This window comes from Polypterus senegalus, chromosome 5 (genome assembly GCF_016835505.1).
Source record: "Polypterus senegalus isolate Bchr_013 chromosome 5, ASM1683550v1, whole genome shotgun sequence".
NCBI lineage: Eukaryota > Metazoa > Chordata > Cladistia > Polypteriformes > Polypteridae > Polypterus > Polypterus senegalus.
The window spans coordinates 149,668,342-149,687,770 of NC_053158.1; positions in this window are offsets into that span (position 1 = coordinate 149,668,342).

Below are 19,429 nucleotides of genomic sequence, written 5' to 3' on the forward strand. Positions count from 1 at the left end.
GAGGAAGGCAATTGCATTTAAGGGCCAGTGGGGCATAGGTGTTGTGCAAAATAAGTAATAAGCTTCCCTCAGTAATTAATAAACTACTTAGAACAATCCCTGACTGTGTGTTCATAAGTGATTTTTTCCATTTTTCCTAAAACACTCAATAGATATTTTGATTGATTTTTTTTTAATACAGTATGTGAAATTGTTACTTGGTGCTGCCAGCCTGTTACCAGCTAAGATGATAGCTCTATTGGCCCTGCAGTGTTTGTGGTTTACCTTTTGTTATATGCGCACTTGTGCCAACTGAAATTTACAGTTAAGCTATGGGGGCTTTATCCCCACCATTAAAATGAACACTGCATTTTTTTATGTTGTATTTCCACTTCTCGTTTAAGATTTTTCCAGTCAAAGCTAGCAAAAATGTACAAAAAGTTCAGCGCTACTTGCACACTTAAAGGAAGCAACAATAATTTGAAAATACATAGAGAAAATCAGTATCAGAGATGCATCAAGCACAAGACTTTACACTGGTGAGGCTGAATTCCACCTTTACCTTCACCCTCTGCTGAGGAGGACCATATCATGGAGCTGAAAAGGCCACCAAGGTGTGCTCCTTCCAGTTGTGGTGGAAAAGACAGCAGTGTAATGCCCTTGTTTTAAATAAGCACAGATTCCTGGTGTGAAAAGGACAGGTAAGCAGAAAATTGTTATTTAAATTGTTTTCCAGCCTTACGTTGTACAGCAAACGGCTGGTCACAGCCAGACAGCCCCAGTGTCTTTTGTTTGAGTCATGCAGTGTGTAGTCTGCATATTCTTTCCATGAAATTGTATCTCATCCAATTTCACCTCAAAGCCATTTGTTCTTGATTTGAGGTGTTTCAAATAAGTTCATTCATAGCCAATAGATTTTCCTGGGCAGTGGGTAGTTGTGAAGCTCTTAGTTACTTGACATTTAAATCTATATTGCTGTAGTTTGTCAGATGAAGATTATATCAAAAGGTATTTCCATGATGGCATATAATGGAGACAGACCAGCCATAAGCATTGCATTGCATGTCTCGCTAGTCATTAGACTAAGAATGTGGATATTATTAGTTAGGTAAGTTAATGTTAGAGAAGTCTATACACATAAAGGACAATTCTGGTAAAACTTTAGATGGGGGCTATAAGTCAAAAACAACACTGCATTTTTGTATAGTTTATCTGCAAGGATTAATTTTTTTTTTTGATGCAAAAGAGCCTGGTCACAATAAACCTTCCCAGCAGAAGTATGTGTCATTAAATGCACTTCCTAATTTGTACCCATAGTTGCTAGCTCATTGTGATTCTAGCTTGAATAGATTGTACCAAAGATGATTGAGATTTAGCACTTTGCTTTGAAGCTTTAATATTTTTCCTTAATTTGATCTAATATAGACTTGTTTTCCAGTGGATCTTCTCAAGATAATCAATAGCAGGTTTCAGTTGAACAAGCAATATGGTTTCAGAAGAAACTAGGTAATTTGGAAAAATGAGCACACATACAGTGTGTGAGTGGCATGTGATACAGATTCAGAAAAGGGGTTACAAAATATTCTAAAAAGTTTTGTTTAAAGATAGATTCATTAATGCAAAATGCACAATGAAACATCACAGAAAAGTGTGAGCACAAGTAAGCAAAAAATAAAAATAAAGAGAAGCATACTAAGATATAGCCAAATAAGTAAGTAGAATAAACAAGGAGCAGGAGAAATCATATTTAATACAGCAAAGATGCAAATTAAAAGAAACTGAGCAAAGACATAAGACTATTGACCCAACAAAAAAGAATTACTGTACTTAGGTTCAAAACAAATCAACAAACCTATTTTTGTAAAACTTGAGTTATTTGTATGGAAATGTTATTTGATTTTAATAAAATCATCCATCCATCCATCCATTTTCTAAACCGCTGAATCCAAATACAGGGTCACGGGGGTCTGCTGGAGCCAATCCCAGCCAACACAGGGCACAAGGCAGGAACCAATCCTGGGCAGGGTGCCAACCCACCGCAGTTTAATAAAATCAACAAAATAAAAAAGCATTACTTAAGGCTTGATGAATTATGAGTGCAGTTAATCTGAAACAAGCTAAAGTTACAAAAAAGAAAAAAGAAAAAAAGGTACAGTACACTAAGGTAGTAGACATGATCATGGAAGATCAGACAGAATCTCACAGACTAGTTTTCAGAGACAGCTAAAACTCCCTCTAAGAAGCAGTCGCTCAAAGAAATGAGAGAAAGGCACATTAGCACTTCAAAAAAAATCTAATCATGCAGCTACTGCGGGCATTAAACAAAATGTGTTTATTTACGCAGGTCTGAAAATGAATGGATGAAATATTGTGAAAACCTTTCTCAGTATTTCAGCAGATGAGGTATATGGATAGAGTCTGTAATGTGCTTAGGGGAAAAGGCATTCTTAGAACAAAAAGCTATTTCAGAAAGGAAACAGACCGTGGGTCAATAATAGGATGAGCAAGGGGAGCTGAAAGTTATAAATCAAAAGCTACCACAATAGAAGATGTCATAAAAATCTTTTCTTACAAAAGAAAAAAAAACTCCTATAAGATTATAAAACTAAAACAGTTTCAGTGTGCCTAATAATCACAGGGGAACAAGGACATTCTCAACATGACTAGATTCTTTTACTAGATACTACTGTAATTTTCTGTCAGGGGCATCAGACTATGGAACTTTGGTAGTCTGTGTTTTACTGAACTTCTTCTAATAAGAAATACCAGTACTGAGCACACACATTTCCATGATTGCTTGTTTGTAAGTTTAATAATCTAATGAGATTCTAATTCACAGATTCCTTAATGTTGGTGTGTTGCCTTAGTCCATAGACATGTTTAGAAGTTCCAACACTTAATACTCTGCCATCATACTTAATATTAATACCATATTAATAGTGTATTTTTGAAATCTATATGGAAAAAATACAATCATTTTTAGTTTTGTATGCATGAATGTCTTCTCAAATGCCCTTCTGAGTGAATTTAATTGTTTAATTTAGTATGTAGCAATTTTAGCATTTAATATATGTCACACACGTGTGCACAGAAGACAGTTTACAGGCTCAAATAGTGTTATTTCTCATTTTGACCTGGGGAAGGTGCTATCACCTGATCCTTTCTCCTTTTGTCCCTCTGCAGACCTGCTGAAGAACCTGCCTCTCAATTTCATCACCACCAGTCTGGGCCCTGTTGACGTCACTTTCAGCACCCTCTATTGACGTCTGATCCAGTACCCAGAATCCAGCTTTTTGCCAAGGCAGTTCCTATTCTGACCTCCATGACTCCACCTTTTTTGACTGCTCAACCCTATTTATAGAGTAGCTTTAAACTGGTTTGTTTTTGGACTCCTGTCTGTAAAGACATGTTTATCTTCCTTCTCAAACTTTTTTCAAGTATATGGGTTGGCCATCCCCAAAACTTTTTGTGACTTTTTATCGTTATAATTACATACATTGGAACCTCGGTTATTTTATTTTATTTTTTTTTGTAATCAATCAATAATTGATGTTAAACAAAAAGAAAGATATCATTCCAATATAGAGATCTTTTATAATGGGAGCCATAAGCAGCAATAGGAGTGGTTAAGTCAAGATTGTGAAGAGTGATGGCAAAGGACTCAAGTGAAAGATTAAAAGTAAGAGAGATAAGGGACCCGTTTTTCTGGCACCTTTAAGACTGTGAAACTGTTTTGAATTAGTCAAAGTGGTGAGAATTACCATCATAGGGAAAGAGCATTTTAATAATGTAAATATAATTTTCAGTAAAACCACTTGAGTAGAAAACTTGCCAGATAAAATTCCATTTCATGCAGTTGAAATCCTTCTACATCTTTAAAGAAGGGCTGTTTGACAGTGTTCAAGCTACGTCTACTGTATAATATGCAGGAGATAACAGATGTTCTCTACTGCATGGTAAGAATAAATTAAACAGGTCAGGTCAGGACTAGTTGATTTGTGAACAACCAGCTGCAGTTGATGCACAAGGAGCTTCAAAGAAATTAGGCAACAATCAGAAGAGTCTGATAGTTCCTTTCCTTCTTTTAAAAAAATGGATGATCATGGCCAAATTAACTGAAGGATGAAGGATTGGTGAAGGATACACAAAAGTTCAGAATGGCCATAAATAGGGTCTGTATCATTTTCAGTAAAGCAAGGAAATGGGAAGGAAGGGGAATGTTTAGAGTTTTCAGAAAATAACTCAAAATAAAAATTAAAAAAATTTTATTAATCTCCAAAGGGTTGTTGCTTTTAAATGGCTGCAATGGATGTGAATGTGTCAGATTTCTGTAATCTTAACAGCAGTGATCTAATAGGTTTTGCTCCAGGAACAGAAACTGCAGTGGATCTTGAATTCCAGTTTCTGTAGAAGTAAATCATTTAATTCAGATATTACAATCAATAGTCATTCTCTCGGCTAGCTTCCTCCAAAGAAGAGAAATGCAATTTGAATTTGAGATTTCTATTTCAAGGAGCACAAACCTAGCTACTGGCATAGACGAATGATAAATCCTCAGTAAAGCTTTTATGGTCATCCACATATATGTAGAATCATCAACAGAACCAGAAATGACAGTAATATTTTGACCTAAGAGTGTTTTGTCTTGGTAGAGTACTATATTACTCTACTTTCCCTTTGTATTATTAATGTGTAACCTTTGTCACAATGCCTCAGATCTCACAGACTTACCACTGTTTATAAGGTATTGTAGTATATAACTTCACCCACCTTCCCTTCTAGATTCATAACCTCAGGCAATTAGGTGTAGTAAAAGATAAGCAGGAGTTAAGGTACAATTTAAATAATATATTATTAATAATATCCATAAATAATAACAATAAGCAAAGTACAAGTGAATATTGGCAACCATACAACCTGATAAATGCTGATGTGTAGTTTCAGGCGGCACACAGACTTGTTTGTTAGTTAAAATGTCTCTAGTTAAGGCATCTTTTTGGTCGGCTTTCTTCAGAATAGGCCGCATGCCTGTCCCAATATGGCTGCCGAGCTGTTCTCTTCATTGTGTTGTCCTGTTCAGTTCATGGTGTGTGAGGTGCTCCTTCATCAGATGGTGTACGAGAGAGAGGGAGGGGTAAAGCAAGCACATTTATAGATTCTTTCTCCAAACTCTAAAGCCAATAAGGTGTTGTGGTAGTTAAGGCTTCTGATTTAAAACCAAACAGGCAACTTTAGACCAATAGATTTCTGGGGTGTCATAATGGTTTCGCACCTGCCCCATTGCCATTTTTGAGCTGATTCTTGCCAGCTAGGTAGTCTGGCTTTCCTGTGGGAGTTGATTGAGAGAGAATATCCTGCTGAGAATCACTTGCCAAACTGGTTTTAGGCACTTCCCCCAACCCTGTTTCTCACTAATGAAACACTTATATTACATTGCTTTGTCTAAGTCACAAATAAAGACATACAAACTATGAATCCACTTGTATACAAAATTTCAAACCACAAAGAGGAAAAATTAATTATTAAGAGGAAATCATTTTTATTGTACAATTCATTAATTTGGACTAAGGGTGCACATGAAACAAAGTACACCTATAATCCACCAGAATGACCATAGCATGTTAGTGAGAAGGGAAGCCAGTGAATGGGAGATAAAAAATAATCAAGTCTGGATTGTGATTGATGCCAGGATGTAAGGAATATTTGCAGAGGGATTCAGCAACTGGAAAGATTCAACCAGGTTTAAATCAGAAAATTTTCAGCGAGAGTGAGTGAGGAATGTGCTAGCAAACAGGAGCTGGCATTTTATCTAGCAAGGGATTCAAAAAGGCATTTGAATTGATATTCAAAATAAAGTCATACCTTTTTCTGAAAGTGCTATTTTTCTACCACCCTTCTCCATTAGCACATAACAGAAACTACTGCACTCATGTGAACATGTGCTACATGTTTATATAATGCAAGTTGCTCCATAGTAGAACGACAAGTCTGGGGTTGCTTGTGTCATCCATTATATTTTATATGAAGTTGGGCTTATTACAAAATCCGAGCATATATCTGCAACAATGACCCAAAGTTTTCTAGAAGTAATCAAAGACACTTTCTCATTTGACATTCAGTCCTGGGACTCACCCATTTCAGAAGACAACTAACAGATTAGCCATAAACACCATAAAGAAAATAATCTGAGGAAGTAAACTGAGAGGAACAAACAAAAAGAAGAATGTGGTAGGACACAGCCATGTCTCCATGAATTCCAATCTCAGTAGGAGCTGCACAAATGTGTATATTTAGTGTTCCAGAAAGCAGTGGAGATATCAGCTGCAATCGAGACAGCAGTGAGGTAACCCCAGCATTTCTCTAAAAGTAAACACTATTTCATTGCAGTGAAGTGAAGGCACAAACAAATGTGGACACCAAAGATAAATGCTGGCATTAGGATCGGTACTGTAACACATGTGGGAGACGGGTATAGTGGGGGTGTTTACAATGGCAAACAACAGAAGCCAAAATATATATATTTAAGATAAAAAAAGGTTTTGCTATAAATAGACATGAACACTTTTGTGAAGAAAGGCAAAGAGATTAGTGATCACTGAGATACTGAGCTCACATTGCATAACGTGGCAAGCACAAGAGAATACTAACAGATCACTGTAAGGCAACAAACTGATGAAATTACATTATAAAAGGAGCTAGACAGTTTCATTCCAACAGAGACATATGGAGCAATGCTAAATCATTTACTTCTGCATCCAACACACATTACTTTGAGGACATAGGAAAAGCTCTGTTCACATAAAGAATTGTTAATGCACAAGTGAAAATCAATCAGGAAACTTCTGTTCTCTTATTGTATGTAGTAAACCAAAAGAAACATTTTCGACAGGTATAGATGAGATTTAAGAGGATGGAAGTATGAAAAAGGATGATGGTTTCATCCACTGCACCTACACTTCCAGGTATATCAAATGTGGCATGAAAAGCAGTTTTAGTGTCAAGACATCCCCTACTGCTGGAAACTGTACATGGTAGCATGCATGGCAAAATAGTAATCTGGTCACTGCATGAACAGATGTGGACATAGCAGCCTTGCTGAGGCCATTTGTGTCTGCAGAAATTTACCAATAGTTCAGAAATAGTTAGCTAGCAGACATTTTAGTGTGCTCCAATCTTCAATACACCACACAAGGGGGGGTGGGGGGGGTTGTTATTTTATCCCTGGGCAGCCAGTATTTCTCTATAAATTTTTGATTACTGAGTAGGTCCAAGAGGTTCATGTCTGCCTGCAAAATAGCATTTAGACCAAGCACGTGGCTTCTTGGATGGCATTATCTCAAACAGCAACTCTGGTTGATTTGCACACTTCTCAGGTAACTCCCATTGTCGTTGGTAGTTCTAAGATGTGATTCATCTTCCTATTTTATATGACAAATTACATAGTGAGTTTGACTAGTTAACTGAATTATCTACAGGTGTTATAGCTACAAGCAGCCCCTTCTGCTCTAATTTAGAGCCTACATTATAATTTAATATTTCTTTTGCAGCATTAACATAAATATTACTGTTATTATTATTTTTTTGCTGTTATTACCTGTGTGTGTTTTCCTATTATGTAGGAACAAAATGAAACATTTTAAAACTCCTAAAAACCCACTTTTTTAAATTGGCTTTTTTGTAGCTACACTTTAGATGTACTCCTAATAGACTATGCCAGGAGTCTCCAGCCTTTTTTTCCCTGAGAGCTACTCATGTTTTCTAACGTTTATTCTCAAATCTTATTTCAACCCAAACAAACTGAATAAGCTTGTTTTATCCTGAACATTTACAAAATGTTGGTGTCCACAACTCACATTTTGCATTAAAATATCACAAAAATATTTAGTTCACCTGCAAGTGCATTTTTGTATGTTTGTATGCATTTTCTAGTGTATCTCACACTATTGAATTAAAATATGAATGCTGTCAAAACATCCATCCATCCATTATCCAGCCCACTATATCCTAACTACAGGGTTACGGGGGTCTGCTGGAGCCAATCCCAGCCAACACAGGGCACAAGACAGGAAACAAACCCTGGGCAGGGCGCCAGCCCACCTCAGGGCACACACAAACACACTCACACACCAAGCACACAGTAGGGACAATTTAAGATTGCCAATGCACCTAAACCTGCATGTCTTTTGGACTGGGAGGAAACTGGAGCACCCGGAGGAAACCCAAAACACTGTCAAAACAAAACAATGCAATTACAAATACACAGATATTACTTATTCATTTGTCATTTTGTTACATGTCACTGTTTTACTTCACAAAAGTTTTTTTTAGTTCGTGAGATGACTGGCACTGCATTGAGTCAACAAGAGAGGTGTATGGTGGAGTGTAGCCACTTAGGTTCACTGTTATGGAGTCATTTAAATGTTCATCTGTCAGTCTTGTTCTGAACTTTTATTTCATGACGTTCATGTCAGAAAAGGCAGACTCACAGAGGTATGTACTGTAGATGCAAACAAAGCAGACATGTTCAGAGCTGCTTGGTGAAGATTCTTATATTTATCTGGCTTTACTAAGCTCCAGAAATGCTGAGAATACTGTTGAGACTTTTACTGCACATTGTTTTGAAGGTTTACTAATATATACTATATAAATTCCAATGTCTGTCTGTATGTCTGTCTGTTTGTCCGCTTTTCACGAGAAAACTACTTAACAGATTTAGATCAGGTTTTTTTTCTATAATTTGCTTGAACATTCATTGATTTTGTGACTTCTCTCATTTCACTATGTATCATAGTTCGCATGTGGTACCGATTTATTTGCGCAAATTCGAGAAACACGCAGCGGGCTGTGTCACCTTATCATATGACTTATACTTTAAATCTTACTTACTTTTAATCTGCTTTTCTACTAATTGTATATCTGTGTTTGTAAGCTCATATTGGTTTATTTTTTATTACTTATTCATTATTATTCTTACCTAATTTATTTTTTTTTTTCTTTTCTTGTTAGTATTTCTTTAACATCTTGCAAAGCAGTTTGAGCTACATAATGTGTGTCATAATATGCTATAGAGATAAATGTTGTTGTTGTCTGCTTAGGGCGATTTCTATCTCCCATTGACAAGATCACAGGCAAAAGTACAAATAAAGAAAAATATTAAAAATAAGGAGTGGGTCAGTTCACTTGTTAATTTCTAAACTAGATTACATACTACTTCAGTTATGAAGAGTTTCAGGAAATATTCACTAATTAATAAACGATCTTAAGTTTGCAATATTAAAGTATTCAGCATTGCAAAGCTTTCATGAAATTCACCCTGAATTAGTGGCAAGGTCAAACTAAACATATTTTTGATTAAGGTTATAGAAACATTTTTAACAGCTACATTTTTGCCATAAACATACATGACCTTACGCAAAGAAAGTTAAGACAGAAGGCATTTTCCACCATATGATTTTTTGCTATTTTTTAAAGACTGAAACTGAATTTAAGAAAAAAAAAAGTTTGGGGTTATTGGTCATTATTTCTTTTTGGTTTTCCAGCTTTTTTTTCTGTTTTTGACTTTGATCTTCTTGTGTCTTTTGGCTTACTTACCTACAGTAGGTTAATTTGAATTCCTGTTGTATTTTCCCTCATTTCTGCAACTCATAAAAACACCTAGCAAAAACATTTTTGTTTACATATTTATTTATTTTTGGCTATGTTTGGCAATCATCTAGATTGCAACAGGCAACAGCTAACCATCTGGGATGTTCTCATCCCACTCTTGTCTACAGAAAATTTTATTGAATTTCACAGACTGATGGGAATGTCTAGTGTGACAGAATGAAAAGAGGATTAAGCCATATAATTAAATGGCAATCTCTATTAACAGTTTGAAGCAGCTTCTAATTAAGATACTGTTTGAAATGAAAACCTTGAGCTTTTGCAAGCTTCCACAACCAAGTTAGCATACCCTTGTCATGCTTAATTCCTTCTGGGAATGTTTCAAGAATAATAGTTACCCTTAGATTGAGCAATCCCTGTGTGACCTCAGAGAGAAAAATGTTTTGAAAATACGTGAAAGAACTGATAAATATGTAGGAAGAATTGTATTATAATATGATCCTCATTTACTCAAATGCATATTTAATATAACTAAAAACTAAATAGCTGTCATTAAATGTTTTTGAATTGTACAATTATTTGAATAATTGCTTAATCTTAACAAATGCACTATAATTCAGATGAATCCATTTTTTAAGGAATCCAAAATAACACTAAAAACTGAAGTCCTCAAGCTTTATCAATAATGCAGTTAATCAAATAAATGGATAGTTTTTCCTAAGGAGAGTCATCAGTAAAAAAAGAAGTAAAAAAGCTTCATACTGAAAGGACTGAAAGGTATGCTGGAACATCAGTCAAACTAATTGAGGGCTCAGAGTCACTAACACATGCATTAATACTGAAGAGGGTCAAGCAGTTTACAATTTATCAATTAATAAGTAAATCTGACTTCAACAGCAGGGCAGCCAAGAGATAACATCTCAGGTTGAAACAGTGTCAACTGAACTACATCAGAGCAGGGAAGGCAATGTGATTATGGGATTGCTGAAACTGCTCTTGCTTGTCGAGTAATGGTAAATTGGGCTTTTTGCTATTCTGTTTGTAGCATTGCAACTGACAACCAATAATGACTGAAATTCTGGCATGATTGATATACAGTGCTGTCAATGTGAAGTTACCATAACAAAATCTCACAGAGCTGAGCATGGTATTCTAAAACAGAATATCACTTAGAGCTAGAAGAATTAATAACTTTAATTATAATTACAACTAGCAATACAATTAGTAGTCACAAAAAGTATTTTTGTGTTTTGTAACTACTACATAGATACTGGATTATCCTAAAATAAATTGCTTTTACTTTTTTCCCAGTAATTTTAAATACTGATCTTTAAAAAATGGCGCACACAATTTTTACTTGCAATGTTCCAACAATAATACACACTGACACAGAGCCACAAAAAAATATATATATATATATATATATATATATATATATATATATATATATATATATATATATATATATATATATATATATATATATATATATATATAATTGCTCAGAAACATTAAAGGAACACTTTGAAAAAATATCAGATCTCAGTGGAAGAAAATTATGCTGGATATCTATACTAATATGGTCTGGGTAATGTGTTAGGAATGAAAGGATGCCACATCGTTTGATGGAAATGAAAATGATCAACATACAGAGGGCTGAATTCAAAGAAACCCCGAAAATCAAAGTGAAAAAATGATGCGGCAGGCTAGTCCATTTTACTGAAATTTCATTGCAGCAACTCAAAGTCATGCTCACTAGTTTATATGGCCCACATGTGCTTGTATGCATGCCTGACAACGTCAGGGCATGCTCCTAATGAGACGACGAATGGAGTCCTGGGGGATCTCCTCCCAGATCTGGACCAGGGCATCACTGAGCTCCTGGACAGTCTGAGGTACAACCTGGTGGCATCGGATGGACCAAAACATAATGTTCCAGAAGTGTTCTGTTGAATTTAGAACAGACGAGTGTGGGGGCCAGTCAATGGTATCAATTCCTTCATCCTCCAGGAACTGCCCACATACTCTTGCCACATCAGGCTGGGCATAAAGTCATGAAGTTTGTTTCTTATTGTTTGGTCAGAGACATTCACACCAGTGCCCTTCTGGAGGTCATTTTGTAGGGCTCTGGCAGTGATCATCCTGTTTCTCCTTGCCCAAAGGAGCAGATACCTGTCCTGCTGATGGGATAAGGACCTTCTACGGCCCTGTCCAGCTCTCATAGTGTAACTGCATGTCTCTTGGAATATCCTCCATGCCCTTGAGACTGTGCTGGGAGACAGCAAATCTTCTGGCAATGGCACGTATTGATGTGCCATCCTGGAGAAGTTGGACTACATGTGCAACCTCTGTAGGGTCCAGGTATTGCCTCATGCTACCAGTAGTGACACTGACTGTAGCCAAATACAAAACTAGTGAAAAAACAGTCAGAAAGGGAAAAAAGTCAGTGGCCTCCACCAGTTAAACCATTCCTGTTTTGGAGGTTGTCTCATTGTTGCCCCTCTAGTACACTTGTTGTTAATTTCATTAACACCAAAACAGCTGATACTGATTAACAACCCCCTCTGCTACTTAACTGACCAGATCAACAGCCCAGACGTTTCATTGACTTGATGCTATACTAGGATTAAAAAATGTTCATTAAATTTTTTTGATCAGAGGAGGTGCCCCAACCACAAATTCAAAAAGCAGTGATTACAGCCTTATGTTTTCATGAGATCGTTGTGAGTTAGAAAGCTTGTATAAAATATCTTGTCAGCCTGAACCTGGAAATATACAGTATGAGAACCTCTATCCTCAATTGTTTTCTGACCGCTCTGATTCACAGGAGTGCTCTTCAAGTTACTTACACAGAAAAGTTTACTCCAACATAAACATGTGTTTTAATATTTAATGTAACTGTAACTGCCATGATATTAGGAAAAAACATCAGGTTTCATGATCATGTTCTTCATGCATTTTTAAATTCCAGTGTTGGCACTTTATTATTTATTGTGGGCTTTGCCATTTTACTTACTTTGTTCCGGGAGCTGCTATTTTTGTTTACAGTTGCCACAGCAACTTCTATTATGTAGTCCCGATGGCATGGGGTTTTTAATGCAGCATCACACACCTATAAAACGTGATGCCCTGCCCTGATATTCAGGGCATCTAGGTAATGGTGTAAAATAAAACAACTCATGTTTCTCTTGCATATTTTTAAAACAGTTTTCTTGGCAATTTGAACATATTGCTTTGTACTTTACCTTGAATGTTGTCTGTCATGTAGACAAGAAATTTGATCTGTTATTTTTTTGTTTTGAACTTAACTTTATTTTCCTACTCTCCCTCTTGACTTTTCTGCTGATTTTTTGATTCATTTTACTTGTCTGTTTAAGGGCAAGTGCTTATTTGTTGCTTTTGTTCACAATATATGGATGAAAATGTTCACTTTTTATTGTCAGACTTTTGGAGATGATGGACTCATGCTTGTGTCATTTCATAAATAATGCAACTTATTAACTTTGTTTTTGTTTTATTCTTTGTTGTTATATTGCATGCTGATGATATCATTACTTTACAACACAGACATTCTCATGTGCAATCTTAGAAAAAATGACAGTAATAAAGCTTTATTTTCTGCTTTTGAAAAGTCAAAGAATACAAATAATTTTATTTGAATATTTGTCGTGATTTTGTATTTTTACAGATCTGGATCCTGAAACAAGTACAAATTACAGAAAAAAGTTTAGGTGTTTGTTTCTTTGCTTTTTTGTGTATGCTATTGTTGGAAAATATTTTTTTTCTCTGTTAATTTATCAGTTTTGCTTTTGGCAATGGAAGTAATTAATTCAATAATTTGGGAAGGCTCACATTTTATTTTCCTTACCTTTCTCTGTAGCAGGGGATCTCCAGCTGTTAGGCTTTTATCAAGGTAGCAGAAGCTTACTCATTTAAAGAAGCAGAAAAATACAGTTTATTGATTAACACAAAGATTACAAAAACATGTAATGCAAATATATATTGACATAGAAGACAGGACATGAGACGGACCACCATATAAAAGAAATTTATCTTGCACAAATAAACAGTTTTACAATACCACGGGCCTCATGTATAAATGGTGCATACGCACAGAAATGTTGCGTAAGAACGTTTCCACATTCAAATCGCGATGTATAAAACCTAAATAACACATTTCCATGGTATCTCATACCCTATCGTACACAATTTCTCCTCTCGGTTTTACAGACTGGCGGCACCCAGCATCAAAGCAGTGCTACTATTCCTGTGTGGTTACCCTTTCTTTCTTAGATGCACATTCCTGACGCGGCTTTATAAATACACTGAAACTAACTGCATATTGTTTATTAGTGTAATGCATCTGATTGTAATTAACCTAGCCATATAGCCATAAATAGCCATAGTATTCCAAATACCATAACTGCTTTAGCGTTCTTACTCTCACTGCACCTTCTTTTTCTGCCTTCAGCTGCTCCCGTTAGGGGTTGCCACAGCGGATCCTCTTTTTCCATATTACTCTCACTGCACCACTCAGAGTATTTATATCACTGTATCTGAGTGGTGAATCACAGCAGCAGCTGATCGGAAAGAGAATTATCGGGATACAGCATCAAGCACGGCAAAACGCTTCAGAATCTTTCCTGTATGGACTTCGCGGTTCAGAAACAGTTTCATCCCAAGAACTTTAAACACAGTCAATCAGTCCATCAAGTGCTCCTTGTAGAACTGTTTGTACTTATAAATACAATTGCCTCACTGTTATAATATTGCACAACCGGCGGCACTTTATAAAGCGCGTATTTACATATGATGACGATATAATTTTTAAGTTGAAATGCAGCAAAATATGTTGATTATATTATACAGATAAAACTAACTTCATTGAAATAATCTGTATTGTTAATAATTAAACATGTGAGGACACGGTGCCGCAGCGCTAGCTAGTTTACAGATTGATCCTGATTGATTGCTGTATGCTGGAAGGATAGATAGATAGAATAATTAAACACATACTATGAAGATATTTCAGTGTTCCTTAAAAGTTTTGAAGAATTGTCATTGTAAGCTTACAGATGGCTTAACGTCTATTACAGAGCTAAATATGTGGTGATTGGGTGTTTGGAGAAAGAAAAGTAAGGACAGGAATTGGGGGTTAGTACGTTTGAAAGAGACAGTAGTCATGTTATAGTGCGAATTCTATGCACGGCGTTATGCATGAGGCCCAAGGACTTTACTGATGGTGTCTGATGTCGTGTGGAGCTGTTGCTGTTGTTGCTTTGGGTTCAAGTGGAGAACTACGTTTACGCTGCAGTGTACTTTTTTTCACTGATACATGGTCCTTTGATTGAAGTGTGCAGTGATGCTGCCTTTCTCAGCTCGCTGTTAGGCTCTTTGTTGTGCCCCCTGCAACATCAGAGGGAAGAGCATTATTCTTTCTAGTACAAAAGTGTAGGAGATGAAGTTCCTTTCTTGAAGTAATGCAGCTGTCCACTCTTCCCTGGCAGAGCTCAGTTACTGGCACAGAGCTTGGCCTGGCAGAATGGATTTTTAGAGCTAATTCGTTGTGTTCAGCTCCAAGGCTCTGTGGAGAGTAGCTTCCAGACCAAAGAAACTTTGTGAACTCTTTGATTTGGTTGGCAGTAGATGGCTTCTCACCCCAGAGAGAAGACTGTCAGTTTTCAGTTCACATAGAGAACAGATCCTTAGCCTTCAGCCCACCCAAAAGAGACAGAAGAGTTTAATGCATCTCATTTTAAAGGAAGGTGTAACTTCTGGTGATTGGATTAAAGTCCTTTCCTGTTACAGATCCAGGGCCTGCATACATGCATGTTATTTTGTCATTCCCATTCAGGCATGTTCAGCTCTCGGTCATTGCCTAAGATTAACGTCCATTTGGGTGCCTTTTAGACTGAAGGAGCCTCTGCAAAGGTGCCAGCATAGCTATTATATGCAACTTTGTTATCAGATAAAATATAAAGCTGATATTGGTACAGACTGAAGTTTAGCACTTCATTCTAAAGTTCAGGTGGGGGATGCAAATGGATTTCTGCATCTCTGTTAAATGTGCTGTCTTAACAGGCCTTGTGTATGAACTAAAAAGATTAGCAAAATTAGTAATTCCTGTTTTGTCCTATAGTACCAGAGCTGCATTCCATGTGTGGCAGCAGTTTTATTTCTTTGGGACATTGATCTCCATATAGTGAGGATATGCTGTCCAGGTGATCCAAACATTTTTATTTCCTGAGCAGCAGGTTAATTCCTTTTTGACTTTTGCTTAGTGGCAACTGTCTATTCCACTTGTTCTGATCATCCATTTCCTGTTGCCTGACCTTAATTTTGCTCAGTCACGTGTCTAGTAAGGTTCCAGCGTTTTGTTTCTTTTTTCCTCAAACATCCAAATGTTACTATATGTGACTCTGTAAGCCTGAGTTGCTGCTGAGTTCAACCAATTAGCAGCCTCCTCATATTTATGTCATCTGAACTGTTATGAGCACAACCAACCAACAGCTTCTTCACTTTCTTTGTTCATGTGGCCAGCTAATCTCCACCCTTGGATGGCTGCAGTTATCATTTCTGTTTTTTCTGCAGTTGGATTTCACTCACAAATGAGAAGGCACCTCAGTCCCCGAATGTCTTTGCTGCTGCCTATTCCTAACTATGGGTCATATATGTTTTGCCAGCTTGTTGTGACAGCAGACTTTGCCATTTATCTAACAGCAAATGACTTGTTTTGTTAAACATTTTTTGATTTTTGACCTATGTTTTCTTGACCATGAACTATGCTGCTCAAACAAATCATGTATTTACATGTCTATATTTATTATCCCTGCTGTGTTTTGACTACAATTTTTGTAGCACCTAGATACTTAACCTCTGTCACTCGTGTAACATCAGCATTCAAGCAGGCAATTATTACAAAAAATACATGTTTCTATTGTGTTTGTCTCAATGTGTTGTGACAGAAATAAATAGGCATATTCTGTAAACAGAGGTTAGGATACTGTCTGATGTGTAGACATATCCAGACACATTATTTCCACTCACTATAAAGCTCAATCTCTATGATCAGAAGGCAGAAAATTAAATGGAACATCTACCTGCATGCTTCATTCTTATTTATGCAGACTTACCAGCCCAAAACTTGCAATAAATTTTATGAAGAGAGAGATGCATTTTATAGATCCAGTTATTTTTCAGGTTAGCAGCAAGTGACAAGACAAACGATTTTCTTTTTATTTTTACATGTCCCAGATATACGATGTAAAACTGTATGTTATTTACATAATTCTATGCACAGTAAAAAACTATTAAGAATTCTTCTTAAATGCTTAGCATGAGGCTGAATTTTGTCTGAGTTCTCGTGTTTAAGTAGCAAATTGTAGTTACATTCACTAGCTAAACTTCCATTGCCAATATTTTGTATTCTTTATCATATTTATTCTACCAAATCTACTATGATGGCGCTTGTTTAAGACAATCATGTCTTGCAATGATGTCCTCTGTATTTTTTTAATCATATTTTACGCTGTACCCAGTTTTCTTATTGAATAAGACACATATGTGGGTCAGCAATCTGTGTGGCAAGTGGCTGTAAGCAACTAGCTTTGACTTGTCTATGCTTGTAGAGAAAGAGGGATTCCACCTGCTCTCATCTAATTTTGAGTTTCTAAAACTCCCTCAGCCTGACCCTAAAAGTTATCTAACAATGCGCTCTTTACAGACATCAGGAGAGAGACTGTCATGATCTGGCTTATGATTTGAAACTATTCTTTGGTCTTGGTATTCCGAAGCTAAAAAATCTAATGGTAATATTCTTTCTAGACATTTTTAACTATTTTGAACAAATAACATTCTCCCACTTTCCTTTCTTGTTCTTCTTGTGGGCATTGCCAATTGTGTTGATTGTAACTATGACAGATTAAAGGTAGGCATTGTACACTTCTTTGTTGTCCAAGTTTGAATATAAAAAAGATGACAGCATTATTTCTGATATTTAGTTCTGACCTTTCTTGTTGTTTTGCCCTTAAAGTACGATTTGCGAGTCGTGGTTTGGTTACACGTGCTCTACCGGCACCTGAAAACTTTGTTAATTTTAAACTATGATTCTGCTTTTGCATCTCAGACTTCCTCTAATAATGTTTTGTATTCTCAGTTTTGCTCAATAGTTGATAAGTCTGTAGATGTTTTGATTCAATTGTATCTCTAACTTGCTTTTGCCCTGCACAAGCAGTATAAAGGTGTACAGCATTATGAAATCAGAGAAAATACAGCAGTTGTGTTTTTGAACTTCCAGTCATCGTTGGAAAGTTCCTGATTGATGTAATAAAGTTTGCAACAAATAAAATACTGCTGTTTGTTTTAAAGGAACCAGGCCTGACTCAGGACACTGCCATGACTTTGAATATGTCAGCCTGGGCAATTTGGTTCTGTCTACCTGTGTTGCCCTACTGGTAAATGGTTTAAAATAATGATGCAGATATTTGTGAATAATATGAAGCTCTGCTTCTGGTTGCTTTTGAACTCTCTGTGCATGTTGTCTGTTCCTGAATCAAACTTAACAACATAAGAAATTTAACAAACAAATGAAGGCCATTCAGTCCATCAAGCCTGTTTGTTTAGCTAATAGCAAAGTTGTCATAATATCTCATTCAGATTTTTCTTATAGGTGGTCAAGGTTTCTGCTTCAACTCCATGTCTTGGTAATTTGTTTTGTAAAGAATTGCTTCTTGGCTTCAGTTTTAAATGCACTTCCTCTTAATTTCCACTGATGTCCTCAAGTATGTGATTCACCCTTAAGTCGAAAGAATGTTGCTGGATCTAATTTATTATTGCCTTTGACGATGACTTTAAATACCTAAACTAGTTCCCCACACAGTCTTCTCTGTTTGAAATGAAACAATTTTCATTCTCTTAGTCTGTCAAAGTAGGATATGTCCTTAAGTCCTTTGATGCATTTATTTGCTCTCCTCTGCACAGTTTCAAGTGCTGCTGTGTCTTTCTTATACTGTAGTGACCAGAACTGCACACAATACTCCAGATCTGGTCTCACTACTGCATTATATAGTTTGAGCATAATGCCCCTTGACCTAAATATACATTTTTTTATGATAAAACCTAACAATTTATTTAACTTTTTATTTGTTTCTATGCATTGCATAGTCAATGAAAATTTTATATCAACATTAACCTCTAAATCCTTTTCAGAGGTTGCTTCCTGTATGACAGTGTCTCTCATCTTTTATTTATAATTAATGTTCTTTTTGCCCATGTGTGGCAGTTTGTACTTTTCTACATTAAACTGCATTTTAAAGGTGTTCACTCAGTTCTGAAAGTTGTTCAGGCCTTTTTGAATTCTTTTTGCTGCATCCTCAGTGTCTTCCATCTCTCCAATTTTAGTATCATCTGCGAATTTGACATGTTTATTAACTATACCAGAATCAATGTCATTAATATAAATCAGAAACAGTAATGGTCCAAGGAAAGGCCCCTGATGGACTCCACTGATGATCTTGCTCCATGTGGAGCATTCTTCTGTTATATGTATTCTTTGTCTCCTGCAAGTTAACCAACTAGAGATACAGATTTGTAGGTTACCTCTGACAGTAACATCAAAGTGAATATTGAAGTACTTTTGAGTACACTAACTTTAATTATGTAGTCTACTAATTTGAAAGGTGAAAATTTATGTTGTGGAAGTTATGAGCTGTTATTATAACTTTGCTTTTGGCAGTGTTCTTCTTATTTATATTCTGTATTTTCTGGTCACATTGTGTTTTTTGCCTTTGTTGTTTACATTCAGGGTGGCACGGTGGCACAGTGGGTAGCGCTGTTGCCTCGTAGTCAG